The sequence below is a fragment of the Mustela lutreola genome, chromosome 14 (assembly GCF_030435805.1).
Source record: "Mustela lutreola isolate mMusLut2 chromosome 14, mMusLut2.pri, whole genome shotgun sequence".
In the NCBI taxonomy this organism is placed as follows: Eukaryota; Metazoa; Chordata; class Mammalia; order Carnivora; family Mustelidae; genus Mustela; species Mustela lutreola.
In genome coordinates, this window is record NC_081303.1 from 7,225,217 (window position 1) to 7,238,495 (window position 13,279).

The window sequence follows — 13,279 nt, forward strand, 5'->3', positions numbered from 1 at the left end:
ATTAAGTATACTCTGAAGGCATTATGCAATAATTGAAATTTGGGAAACAGTGGCTTATTATATTACTTAATAATGAAAATGTAATGTAAATACCTTTAAGTTAATCATTGACACTGTTTATTTTCATTTTCGCATACAACCTTTTATCCATGTGGAATGAGTTTTTGTTTTGTGTTTTTTTCATTTGTTTACCTTGAACTTTGTCCATAATAATATTGACCTGTTTTCTTCTTGTTGACATTTGTGTAGTTTGTGTTTCTGTTTTTTTATTTGTGCTCAAGTTGTGGGACTCTATGTCCTCCTGTGAAAGCCAAGTGAACAATATAATAGTTTTTTTCTTTCTCTATTCTAAATCTAAAACCTTGTTGACAAAATTGATAGTAACTTTGGGTTCTTATCAGTCTAAATATCTTCATTATCCTAAATAAAGACTTTGAAAATTCTTTTTTTTTTTTTTTTTTTTTAAAGATTTATTTATTTATTTATTTGACAGAGAGATCACAAGTAGACAGAGAGGCAGGCAGAGAGAGAGAAGCAGGCTCCCTGCCGAGCAAGGAGCCCGATGTGGGGCTCGATCCCAGGACCCTGAGATCATGACCTGAGCCGAAGGCAGCGGCTTAACCCACTGAGCCACCCAGGCACCCCAAGACTTTGAAAATTCTAATTTAGGTTACCTCCAAGCCTGCGAGATTACTAAGGAATTTTTAAGTAGAAGCTTGGTAGAAATGTTGGAAGATTTAACTGTAAAAGTCTTCCAGGAAGTAGGGCAAATACTCAAAGAGAAGGAAAATATGAGACATGTATTAATAAAATTAGAGAAACAGGTCAATATGTCCAACATCTCAATAATTTTGGTAAACAATATACCAGAAACCATTAAACAACTAAATTTAAGACAATATCTTAAAACTACGAGATGTGAGTTTTCATAATAAAAGCCTATCAAGTTCCCAGAACAGCTGGGAACACAGGGCAGAGTAAGTCATATCATATCATCAAGAAATATTAGAACTCTGTGAACTCTTCTCTTTAGAAGAGTTTCCAGAAAGAAAATTAAACAAGCCACCTACAGAGGATTAGGAATATTTACGACTTCTCAGTAATAACACTGGAAGCTAGAGGGCAGTGGATTGATGTCTTCAAATTGTTAAAAGAAAATAATTGTAATATTCTATACCCAGCCAAATCACATGTAAGTCTAGAATAAAAATATTTTCACATGGGCAAGTCTCAAAAATTTACTTCCCATCTATCCTTTTTCAGAAAATCCCCAGAGAAAATTTTCTACCAACACTGGAGAGTAAACCAAGGGAAAGGCAGGCATGAGCTTCTGAAAAGAGAGTTTCCAACATAGGAAACATAGACATGGAAAATTCTCTAAATGAACTTACGACAGCTTGCACTTAGCGTAAAGAGCAGCCATGGCAGACTGAAGCAAATCAGAGCCTTCAGGAGATTATCTCTCCCAGAATACAAAATCTTTAAAGCCTTGAATATATATTCATGAAAGATTTAGACAATTGAAGAAGAATTTGGAAATTGAATTTCTGGTAAGTCTTAGAAAATTCAGCAAAGAAAAAAAAAAAGACAACTCTTAAGCCAAGAAATAAAAATAGTTATATTTTTCAGAAAAGGAAAAATAATCATTATTAAATTTAATGTCACAGTTATAATAAATCCAATATTGAATATGGACCTAACCAAAATTAAGAAAAGAGAAATGGAAACACATTAATCCTCATTTCGAATAGTGTGAAGTCATGACCTAAAACCACAAACTAAAAGAAACAAGAAATAATAAAATAGTACTGGCTGTTACTGAGAGTCACAGACATGTATGTGGAGCTGGAAATGGTGGATCTTTGTGGGGACAAATGGCAGAAGGGTAGAGAGTGACCACTGCCTATATAGAATGTCTAGAATTTCTTAATTCTTAAAGTTATGTGCACATACAATAACCTTGAAAAACACTAAAATGAGCAGTAACAACAACACAAATTAACGTACTCTCCCTGTATTTAAGAAAATAAAGGAAAAGAAAGCAATTCTTCTACTAATGTGCTGGATTCCCTACCCTCACAAAGACATGTTCCTTATATTTTCACCCTTTTTCTTCTGTCATCAGTTTATTTCTCTTTATGGGACCATTGCCAGAATTAATACTGTAAAGTTGCTGTGTTATCTCTCATGTTTAGAAAAACAAACCTGCTTTGAATTTGCATCCCACCCCAACCACCTCCCCATTTCTAGGACATACTGTATTCATGCACCGTCATCTTGGCTTCACCTCTCAATAAAAGGGTCTTCTTCTGTTACCGGCTGCCTTCAGTAAGTGTCACTGCCCTAAAAGTGCTCTCGTCAAGGTCGTCAATTCCTTGCAGTAAACCCAGAGCAGGTCTAATGGACAGTCTTCTGTATTTTCAGCAACACTGATGCAACTGACATTAGACATATTTTTCTTGATCTTTGTTATTTGAACTCTCCCCTGAATTCATTGTCTACTTCTTCATAGTATTCCTTGCCAGCTCTTCACTCATGAATGAAGAAGTGATGCAGGGCTCAGTCCCAAAAGACCTTTCCTTTTTCTTTAAAATTTTTTAGTAGTTCTACCATAGAGAGGGTTGAGTTAACTGTGCTCTTAACTTTACAGCACATTATAGAGTAGAAGGTTCATCCATATTTGATTTCACCATTTATCTTCTCCTTTTCTATTCATCCCCTACACCTTTTCTCCTTCTGGTCCCCAGAAAACTATAATGTGATTATTTCTATCATTTTACTCATATTTATGCTTGTAAAATATACACAGTTGTTTTGTGCATTTAAAAAATTTTACATAAATAGTAAGGAAATACACGTTTTTCTTTCTCAGCCATCTTCCCAGCCATTCCTCTATCATGAAGTGAGTTATCCATTCATATGGTTTTCAATACAATCTTTATGCTGATGTCCTTGTTGCCTCCAGACTTAATTTTTCCAGCCTAGCCTCCTTCTCTGTGTTTCAGATGTATGTATCCAACTGTATACTTACTATCCCTCTTTATTTACCTAACTCGATACTCATATTTCAAACTCAATAGTACCCCAAAGGATAAGTCTCAGTTGCCATCCCCACCTCATTTTTTCATACTCCATAAATGGTATCATCAGTTATTCAAGCTAGAAACCTGGGAGTCTTCTTTGATTCCTAAACTCTGTTCCCAACCAACGCAGACACGATGCCCAATTTACCAACAAATATGGGCCATTCTACCTCAAAATTATATGAGTCCATCTACTTTCCTCCTTCTCCACTTCCACTGTTATCTATTTGCTAATGAAACAAGTAAATGAATAAACCAGTGTTCATATAATAATAAATTTCATGTACTAGTAAATGTAATAAAAGAAGCAAACTGGATGGTGTTTAGAGAAAGATGGAGGGGCGTGCATCTTTTATGCAGAGAGATCAATCTGAGGATATTATGTTTGAGCTGAGACCTGAACGCTGAGAAGTAGACACACAAACACACAGGAGTGTTCCAGGCAGATAGCTGCAGGCCTGAAGGCTGTGGTAACATGAATAAACAATTATTGAGCAAGCCGAGTTCGTCAAACAAATATCGTCAACTTCAATTCTACAAGAATGACGAAAACGGCAAAGCAAATATTATATTAACCTCTGCTAAATTTTTAATTTTTTACAAACTTTTCTTTTCCCCAGTAATACCGATTTATTAGATGTATCAATATATGCAGAGAAGTGGAAATAATCAGTGTCTCTTGTAAAGCATACTATAAATTATGCTCTTCTTGGAGTCATTCTGTTGGAAAGGACTGGCTTTAGGGGTTAACAAGTAACTGAATCCCCATAAGGAGGAATTATTTCTGCCTCTGACACAGCAGTTACCCTGTAAATCTCTAGCTCGTCCCATTGCTCAAGTTCTTCAAGCTCAGAGAATGGAGGAAAACAAATTTCTTAATTTCTCTTCGCGCTCAAGAAAGCCCTATAGAGAGAGAAGGTGTGATAATCTTTAACTTTCCTGAGGCTTCTCTAACCAACTCTTTCTGACTTTTAGGAAGACTAGAGGTATAAGTAGCCATGCTCAAAATTGTAGCTTTGTAATCTTTAAACTTTAAGCTTTATAAAAAAATATTTATTTATTTGACAGAGAGAGGTCACAAGTAGGCAGAGGCAGGCAGAGAGAGGGGGGGAAGCAGGCTCCCTGCTGAGCAGAGAGCCCAATGCAGAGCTCCATCCCAGGACCCTGAGATCAAGACCTGAGTCGAAGGCCAAGGCTTAACCCATTAAGCCACCCAGGCGCCCCTATTTAAACTTTTGATACCCTCTTCTCTTACAGAGCACCCAAGGGCCCTCATGCTATCCTTCAATTTCTAAAAGTTAACAGAATGTCATTCTACCCAAATCTGTTTTCTCCCACCCAACCTTATACAGAAAGTTGATTATCTCTTCCTTCGTATAACCCACAGAACATCAAATCCACAGTATTCAGATATTGTTATAAAATGTAGCTACTTTATAAACTCAAATTTCATTTAGATTTGAATTATCAAAAAAAAAAAAAAAAAGGCAAGATGAGACTTGAAAATTGCCATCTACCAGGAGGAATAGTCATGTAATATTCACTCTTCCTATTACAGGGGCTGGGGAAACTGCTGGAAGTTATAGTACAAAGTAATTTTATCTGTTCCACTAAGAGTGAAATGAGAAAAGAGCTAAGACTTATAGCAAAACAATAATAATTGCTACCTGTCCAGTCTATCAGCATGTTGTTTATAGGTTACAAAGAAATGTATGATTCATTGTTAATCTCTTTTATCTCTTATATTTGCTTGACATGTTTCCTTGGCACATAACTGAAAAGTAATTTGACCCACCTTATACATAATCTAGAAATGTCATAGCACAACAGCTACCAGCATCCTTATAGTCAATCTCAACGTCATAAATCATTTCAATGATATCATTTGTAAGGTGGGTCAACAATGCCACTCATAACCAAGTATCAAAATTTAAAAGTTATTTTTAAATAATTAAATTAGGTACTATGTAACTATTGCTCAGATAATAATATACTATCAGATGTGCTTTTTTGAGTAGAAGTGAAAGAGTGTGTTTCCAGCTATTAAATAGGGAATTCCGTGTAAACATCAGGATATATTATCTGCGCCAAACCCGCAATATGAATATTGCCATGAGTTTGTCTTCCAGCTGAGTAATATCCAACATGGTCATATCACATGTTGTGAAAAAAGTTTTGACTCCCTAGGATTAAAGAGAGCAAACAGAATGAAAGTCACTAGTTTAGTCTCATCTGGGCCAGTACAGATACCAAAGGAAGAACTTTTCTAAAGACAGATCCTGCTAACTTTACCCAGCAAGTAAATTCTGGATCACCCACAGGAAAATGGCAGAAGCAAAAATAAAACCCCTCTAAAGCATTTTACTGATATCTGAGGCTTCAAACTACTCCTATTTCTTTTCTTTCAAATACGATTTGAGCACTCAGTTTAAAATGAGCACATGGAGGGGCACCTGAGTGGCTCAGTCAGTTAAGCAACTAACTCTTGATTTTAGCTTGGGCCATGATCTTGGAGTCTTGAGATTGAGCCCTGCATTAGGCTCCATGCTGGGTATGGAGTCAGCTTGGGATTCTCTCTCTCCTTATCCTCTGGCCCTCCCCACTGTGTTTCTGCTCACGTGCATGCACACTCTCTCTAAGAGAAATAAATGAATAAATAAATAAATAAACAAAAATGTGCACATGGAAAATAGACATCAAGGGTATCTATCGACCCCCCCAAAGTAAGTAAATAACCATCAGAATAAACCCACAATAAGAATTATAGACATGGATCCTAAGACAGTCCTATTTGTTATGTTAACTTACAAAAGCTGAGCTTCAGAATTTTGTCAAGGATACTAGAAATAAATGCTAGAAACTAAAAATAGTGCAATATGTAAAAGAATCAAATAATTCCAGAACTCAACATTATAATAGTCAAAATTGAGACCTCCCTAGATAGGTTTATCAACTGAATAGACACAGAAGAAGAGAGAATTGGTAAATTGGATTATATTAAAAGAAGTTATGCATAAGAAAGCACAAAAAGGCAAAAAATAAAAGTAAAGATGAAAGGGTAACAGCATGGAAGACTAAACAATATTTGGAGAGGTAGTAGCTGAGAATATTCTAGAACTGATGAAAGAAACCCAGTGATTCCTTACTAGGCTACATAATCCTTACATATTTACATCTTAGTGAGACCCCAGAAAACCAAAGACTCAATTTAAAAGATAAAAATTGTAGATTGGATTTTTAAAATATTCAAATGAATGCTGTTCCCAAAGCCCACATTAAAAACACACAGATCCAAGATAGCTGAAATGGAAAGGTTGGAAAAGGTATAATATGTAAATACTACACAAATACAGAAAAGTAACACTGATATCAAGCAATTAAACTTTAAAGCAAAAATCATACCTTGAGATAAAGATTCCTTCATTATAATAAAAGCTTTGTTTTGCCTATAGAATATAGCAATTTAATTTTAATTTTAATTTTTTAGAGAGGAGGGGATGAGAGGGAGAGGGAGAGAAAGAATCAAGCAGGCCCCATATTCAGCATAGAGCCCAACATGGGGCTCAATCTAATGACCCTGAGATCATGACCTGAGCAGAAATCAAGTCGGGTCCACTTAACTGACTGAGCCACCCAGGAACCCCAGAATATAGGCATTTCAAATGTGGATTGTTTCATGTAGAGAGAAACTCTTGAGAAAATAGACAAATACTAATCAAACATGAGATTTTTTAACACACCTCTGTCAGTAATTGACCAAATGAGCAATCCAAATTTTGAACACATTATGACTAGATTTGATGTAACAAATATGTATAGGAAATTGCACACAGGAACTCAGAGCACATCTTTTTTCCAGGCACAGGCACAGAAAAGCATACAGATTTACCTTTTGCTGACCATAAAATGAGCCTCAACTAATTTCAAAAGTTTGAAGATGCATAGAACATATTCTCTGACCTCAGTGAAATTTTGCTAAAAATCAGTACTGGTAGGATAACTAGGAAATCCCATCTACTTAAAATGGAAGAAATACATTGCTATTCCATTGAACTGTGGGACTAGCTAAAACAGTAGGGCAAACATTCAATTGATAGGAAAGAAAAGAAAAGAATAAAACACTATCATGATGACTATGGTGGGAAAAAACACAAAAGAAGCTAGAGGTTGTGAGTATTGAGTATTAATAAGAGTTTAGAAATGTTGCTAGATATCAACCCAACAAACAGAAATAAATTGTATTTCTATATACCATCAATAGCAGAAAATGAATTTAAAGATATCATTCAAAATAAAATGAGAAACAAAACAATAATTACCTAGAAAGGAAGAGTGAAACTTCTTTCATATTTTGTATAAAACTGTATAGACTTTGGAGAAGACCCAAACAAACGGAGAGATAGCCATGTTTCTGGATTGAAAAACTCAAATGTGCTAAATATGGTATGCTTCTCAGATAGAAATCCTCTCAGTTAAAAAAAAAAAATCTGGGTGCCTGGGTGGCTCAGTGGGTTAAGCCTCTGCCTTTGGCTCAGGTCATGATCTCAGGGTCCTGGGATCGAGGCCCACATCAGGCTCTCTGCTCATCAGGGAGCCTGCTTCCCTCTCTCTCTCTCTGCCTGCCTCTGTCTGCTTGTGATCTCTCTCTGTCAAATAATTAAATAAAATCTTAAAAAAAAAAAATCCAGCAGGGTTCTTTGTTTTTGGTTTTGGCTTTTTGTTTTTGTTTTTGTGGAATTCACTGATTTGTTCTAAAACTTAGATGGAAATGCAAAATACAAATAGTCACATAGATTATTGAAGAAGGATGAAGCAGGCGAAATTCTTTAAGATATCAAAGCTTATTTCCTGGGCACCTAGGTGTCAGTCAGTTAAATATCTGACTTCAGGTCAGGTCATGATCTCAGGGTCTTAGGATTAAGCCCTACATTCGGGTTCCTGTTTAATGGGGAATCTGCTTCACCCTTTGTCCCTCTCCATGCTCCTGCTCTCTCTCATTTATTTATTTATTGGTTTATTTTTTTATTATTAACATATAATGTGTTGTTTCAGGGGAACATGTCTGTGATTCATCAGTTTTACACAATTCACAGCACTCACTATAGCACATACCTTCCCCAATGTCCATCACCCAGCCACCCAATTCCTCCCATCACCCTCCCCTCCAGCAACCTTAGTTTGATTCCTGAGATTAAGGGTCTCTTATGGTTTGTCTCCCTCTCTGGTTTCATCTTCCCTGCCTTCCCCTATGATCCTCTGTCTTGTTTCTCAAATTCCTCATATCACTGAGATCATATGATAATTGTCCTTCTCTAATTGACTTATTTAGCATAATACCCTCTAGTTCCATCCACGCTGTTGCAAATGGCAAGATTTCAGGGCTTTTTAATGGCTGCATAGTATTCCATTGTATATATGTCTATCACATCTTCTCTATCCATTCAACTGTTGGTGGACATCTAGGCTCCTTCCATCATTTGGCTATTGTGAACATTGCTGCTACAAACATTCAGGTGCATGTGTCCCTTTGGATCACTACATTTGTATCTTTAGGGTAAATACCCAGTAATGTGATTGCTGGGTCAGTTGTAGGGTGGCCCCTATTTTCAACTTTTTGAGGAACCTCCATACTGTTTTCCAGAGTGGATGCATCAGCTTGCATTCCCACCAACAGTGCAGGATGGTTCCCCTTTCTCCACAACCTCTTCAACACCTGTCCATTTCCTGACTGGTTAATTTTAGCCATTCTGAGGTGTGAGGTAGTATCTCACATAGTTTTGATTTGTATTTCCATGATGCCAAGTGATGAGCACTTCTTCATGAATCTGTTGGCCATTTGGATGTCTTCTTTGTGGACATGTCTGTTCATGTCTTCTGTGCATTCCTTGATTGGATTATTTGTTCTTTGGGTGCTGAGTTTGATAAATTCCTTATAGATTTTGGATAGAAGCCCTTTATCTGATATGTCATTTGGAAAATATCTTTTCACATTGTCTTGGTTGTTGTTTGGTTTTGTTGACTGTTTCCTTTGCTGTGAAAAAGCTTTTGATCTTGAAGAAGTCCAAATAGTTCATTTTTGCCCTTGCTTCCCTTACCTTTGGCAATATTTTTAGGAGGAAGTTGCTGAGGCTAAGGTTGAATAGGTTGGTGCCTGTGTTCTCCTCAAGGATTTTGATGGATTCCTGTCTCACATTGAGGTCTTTCATTCATTTTGAGTCCATTTTTGTGTGTGGTGTAAGAAAATGATCCAGTTTCATTTTTCTGCACGTGGCTGTCCAATTTTCCCAACACCATTTGTTGAGGAGACTTGTCTTTTTTCCATTGGCATTCTTTCCTGCTTTGTTGAAGATTAGTTGACCTTAGAGTTGATGGTCCATTTCTGGGCTCTCTTATTCTGTTCCACTGATCTATGTGTCTGTTTTTGTGCCAATACCATGCTGTCTTGATGATTGCAGCTCTGTAATAGAGCTTGAAGTCTGGAACTGTGATGGTGCCAGCTTTGGTTTTCTTTTTCAACATTCCTCTGACTATTCGGGAGTCTTTTCTGGTTCGATATAAATTTTAGGATTATTTGTTCCATTTATTTGAAAAAAAAAGTCATTGGTATTTTGTTAAGGATTGCATTAAATGTGTAGTTTACTCTAGGTAGCATAGACATTTTCACAATATTTGTTCTTCCAATCCATCAGCATGGAACATTTTTCAATTTCTTTGTGTCTTCCTCAATTTCTTTCATGAGTACTCTATAGTTTTCTGAGTACAGATTCTTTGCCTCTTTGGTTAGATTTATTCCTAGGTATCTTATGACTTTGAGTACAACTGTAAATGAGATCAACTCCTTAATTTCTCTTTCTTCTGTCTTGTTGTTGGTGTATAGAAATATAACTGACTTCTGTGTAATGATTTTATATCCTGACACTTCACTGAATTCTTCCTGTATGAGTTCTAGCAGTTTTGGGGTGGAGTCTTTTGGGTTTTCCACATAACCCAAAGAGTGAGAGTTTGACTTCTTTGTCAATTTGCAAAGAGTGGGAGTTTGACTTCTTTGTCAATTTGGATGCCTTTTATTTCTTTTTGTTGTCTGATTGCTTAGGCTAGGTTTTCTAGTACTATGTTGAATAGCCATGGTGATAGTGGACAACCTGTAATCTTCCTGACCTTAAGGGAAAAGCTCTCAGTTTTTCCCCATTGAGAATGATATTTTCTGTGGGCTTTTCATAGATGGTTTTGATGATATTGAGGCATGTACTCTCTATCCCTCCACTGTGAAGAGTTTTGATCAAGAAAGTATGCTGTACTTTGCCAAATGCTTTTTCAGCATCTATTGAGAGTATCATATGTTTCTTGCTATTTCTTTTTTTACTGTACTGTATCACATTAATTTATTTGCAGATGTTGAACCAACCTTGCAGCCCAGGATTAAATCCCACTTGGTCGTGGTGAGTAATCCTTTTGATGTACTGTTGGGACTTTTTGGCTAGTATTTTGGTGAGAATTTTTGGTTCCAAGTTCATCAGGGATATTGGTGTGTAAATTCTCCTTTTTCATAGGGTCTTTGTATGGTTTTGGGATTGAGGTGATTGATGCTGGCCCATAAAATGAGTTTGGACATTTTCCTTCCATTTCTTTTTTTTCTTTTCTTTTCTTTTTCTTTGTTTGTTTGTTTGTTTGTTTCTTTTTTTTTTTTTTTTTCTTTTTGGAGCAGTTTCAGATGAATAGGTATTACTTCTTTAATATTTGGTAGAATTCCCCTGGGAAGCCGTCTGGCCCAGGGCTCTTGTTCGTTGGGAGATTTTTGATGACTGCTTCAATCTCCTTATTGGGTATGGGTCTGTTCAGGTTTCCTATTTCCTCCTGGTTCAGTTTTGGTAGTTTATATGTCTCTAGGAATGCATCCATTTTTTCCAGATTGTCAAGTTTGCTGGTGTAGAGTTGCTCATAATATGTTCTTATAATTGTTTGTATTCTTTGGTATTGGTTGTGATCTCTCCTCTCTCATTCATAATTTTATTAATTTGGTTCCTCTCTTTTTTGTTTTTGTTTTTGGATAAGTCTAGCCAGGGGTTAATCAATCTTCTTAATTCTTTCAAGGAACCAGTTCCTAGTTTTACTGATCTGTTCTACTGTTCTTTTGGTTTCTATTTCATTGGTTTTTGCTCTGGTCTTTATTATTTCTCCTCTTCTGCTGGGGTTAGGCTTTCTTTGCCATTCTTTCTCTCCAGCACCTTTAGGTGTAGGATTAAGTTGTGGATTTAAGACCTTTCTTGTTTTTTAAGAAAGCCTTGTATTACTATATACTTTCCTCTCAGGATGACTTTTGCTGCATTCCAAAGATTTTGAACAGTTGTGTTTTCATTTTCATTTGTTTCCATGAATTTTTAAAAATTCCTTTTCAATTTCCTGGTTGACCCATTCATTCATTAGTAGGTTGCTCTTTAGTTTCCATATATTTGATTTCTTTCCAACTTCCTTCTTGTGATTGAGTTCTAGTTTCAAAGCATTGTGGTCTGCAAATATTCAGGGAATGAACTCAGTTTTTTGGTACTGGTTGAGACCTGATTTGGGACCCAGGATGTGATCTATTCTGGAGAATGTTCCATGTGTTCTAGAGAAGAATGTATTATAGTTTGTTGCTTTGGGATGGCATGTTTTGAATATTTCTGTAATGTTCATGTGGTCCAGTGTGTTATGTAAAGCCTTTATTTCCTTGTTGATCTTTTGCTTAGATGTTCTGTCCATTTCAGTGGGGGGGGGGGCTGTTAAAGTCCTCTACTATTATTGTATTGTTACCAATATGTTTCTTTGATTTTGTTTCATTTTATTTATTTATTTTTTTAAAGATTTTATTTATTTATTTGACAGAGAGAAATCACAAGTAGATGGAGAGGCAGGCAGAGAGAGAGGGAAGCAGGCTCCCCGCCAAGCAGAGAGCCCGATGTGGGACTTGATCCCAGGACCCTGGGATCATGACCTGAGCCGAAGGCAGCGGCTTAACCCGCTGAGCCACCCAGGCGCCCTTTGATTTTGTTTTAATTGGTTTATATAATTGGCTATTTCCTATAGGCATAGATATTTAAAATTGTTAGAGCTTCTTGTTGGACAGACCCTTTAAGTATGATATAGTGTTCTGCCTTATCTCTTATTATAGTCTTTGGCTTAAAGTCTAATTTGTTTCATATAAGGATTGCAACCTCAAGTTTCTTTTGATGTCCATTAGCAATATAAATTGTTTTCCACCCCCTCACTTTAAATCTGGAGGTGTCTTTGGGTGTAAAATGAGTTTCTTACAGACAGTAGAACAATGGGTCTTGTATTTTTTATCCATTCTGATACCCTGTGTCTTTTGATTGGGGCATGTAGCCCATTTACATCCAGGGTAACTATTGAAAGATGAATTTAGTGCCATTGTATTGCCTGTAAGGTGACTTTTACTGTATATTGTCTCTGTTCCTTTCTGGCCTGTTACTTTTAGGCTTTCTCTTCACTTAGAGGACCACTTTTGATATTTTCTGTAGGGCTGGCTTGGTGTTTTCAAATTCTTTTTGTTTTTGTTTGTCCTGGAAGCTTTTTATCTCTCCTTCTATTTTCAATGACAACCTAGCTGAATATAGTATTCTTTGCTGCCGATTTTTCTCATTTAGTGCTCCAAATACATCATGCCAATCCTTTCTGGCCTGCCAGGTCTCTGTGGATAGGTCTGCTGCCAATCTAATATTTCTACCATTGTAGGTTATAGACTTCTTGTCCAAAGGTGCTTTTAGGGTTTTCTCTTTGTCATTGAGACTTGTAAGTCTTACTATCAGATGATGTGGTCTTGACATATTTTTATGGATTTTGAGGATGGATTCTCTTTTCCCCTAGATTTTGATATTTGTTCCCTTCTCCAAATTGGGGAAGTTCTCTGCTATAATTTGTTCTGATATACCTTCTGCCTCCTTCTCTCTTTATTCTTCTTTTAGGATCCCAATTATTCTAATATTGCTTTGTCTTATGATATCACTTATCTCTTGAAATCTCTCCTCGTGGTCCAGTGGTGGTTTACTTCTCTTTTTCTCAGCTTCTTTTTTCTCCATCCTTAGGTCTTTTATATCACTAATTCTCTCTTCTGCCTCATATATCCTAACAGTTAGAGCCTCCATTTTTTATTACATCTCCTTAATAGCTTTTTTGATTTCAACTTGGTTAGATTTTAGTTC

General features: G+C 36.4%; 1 protein-coding gene across 1 annotated transcript in view; it reads left to right on the plus strand.

Annotated features, from left to right (window-relative positions):
* KMO (kynurenine 3-monooxygenase) overlaps positions 1-13,279 on the plus strand; it is a 68,070-nt gene that overhangs the window by 3,076 nt on the left and 51,715 nt on the right.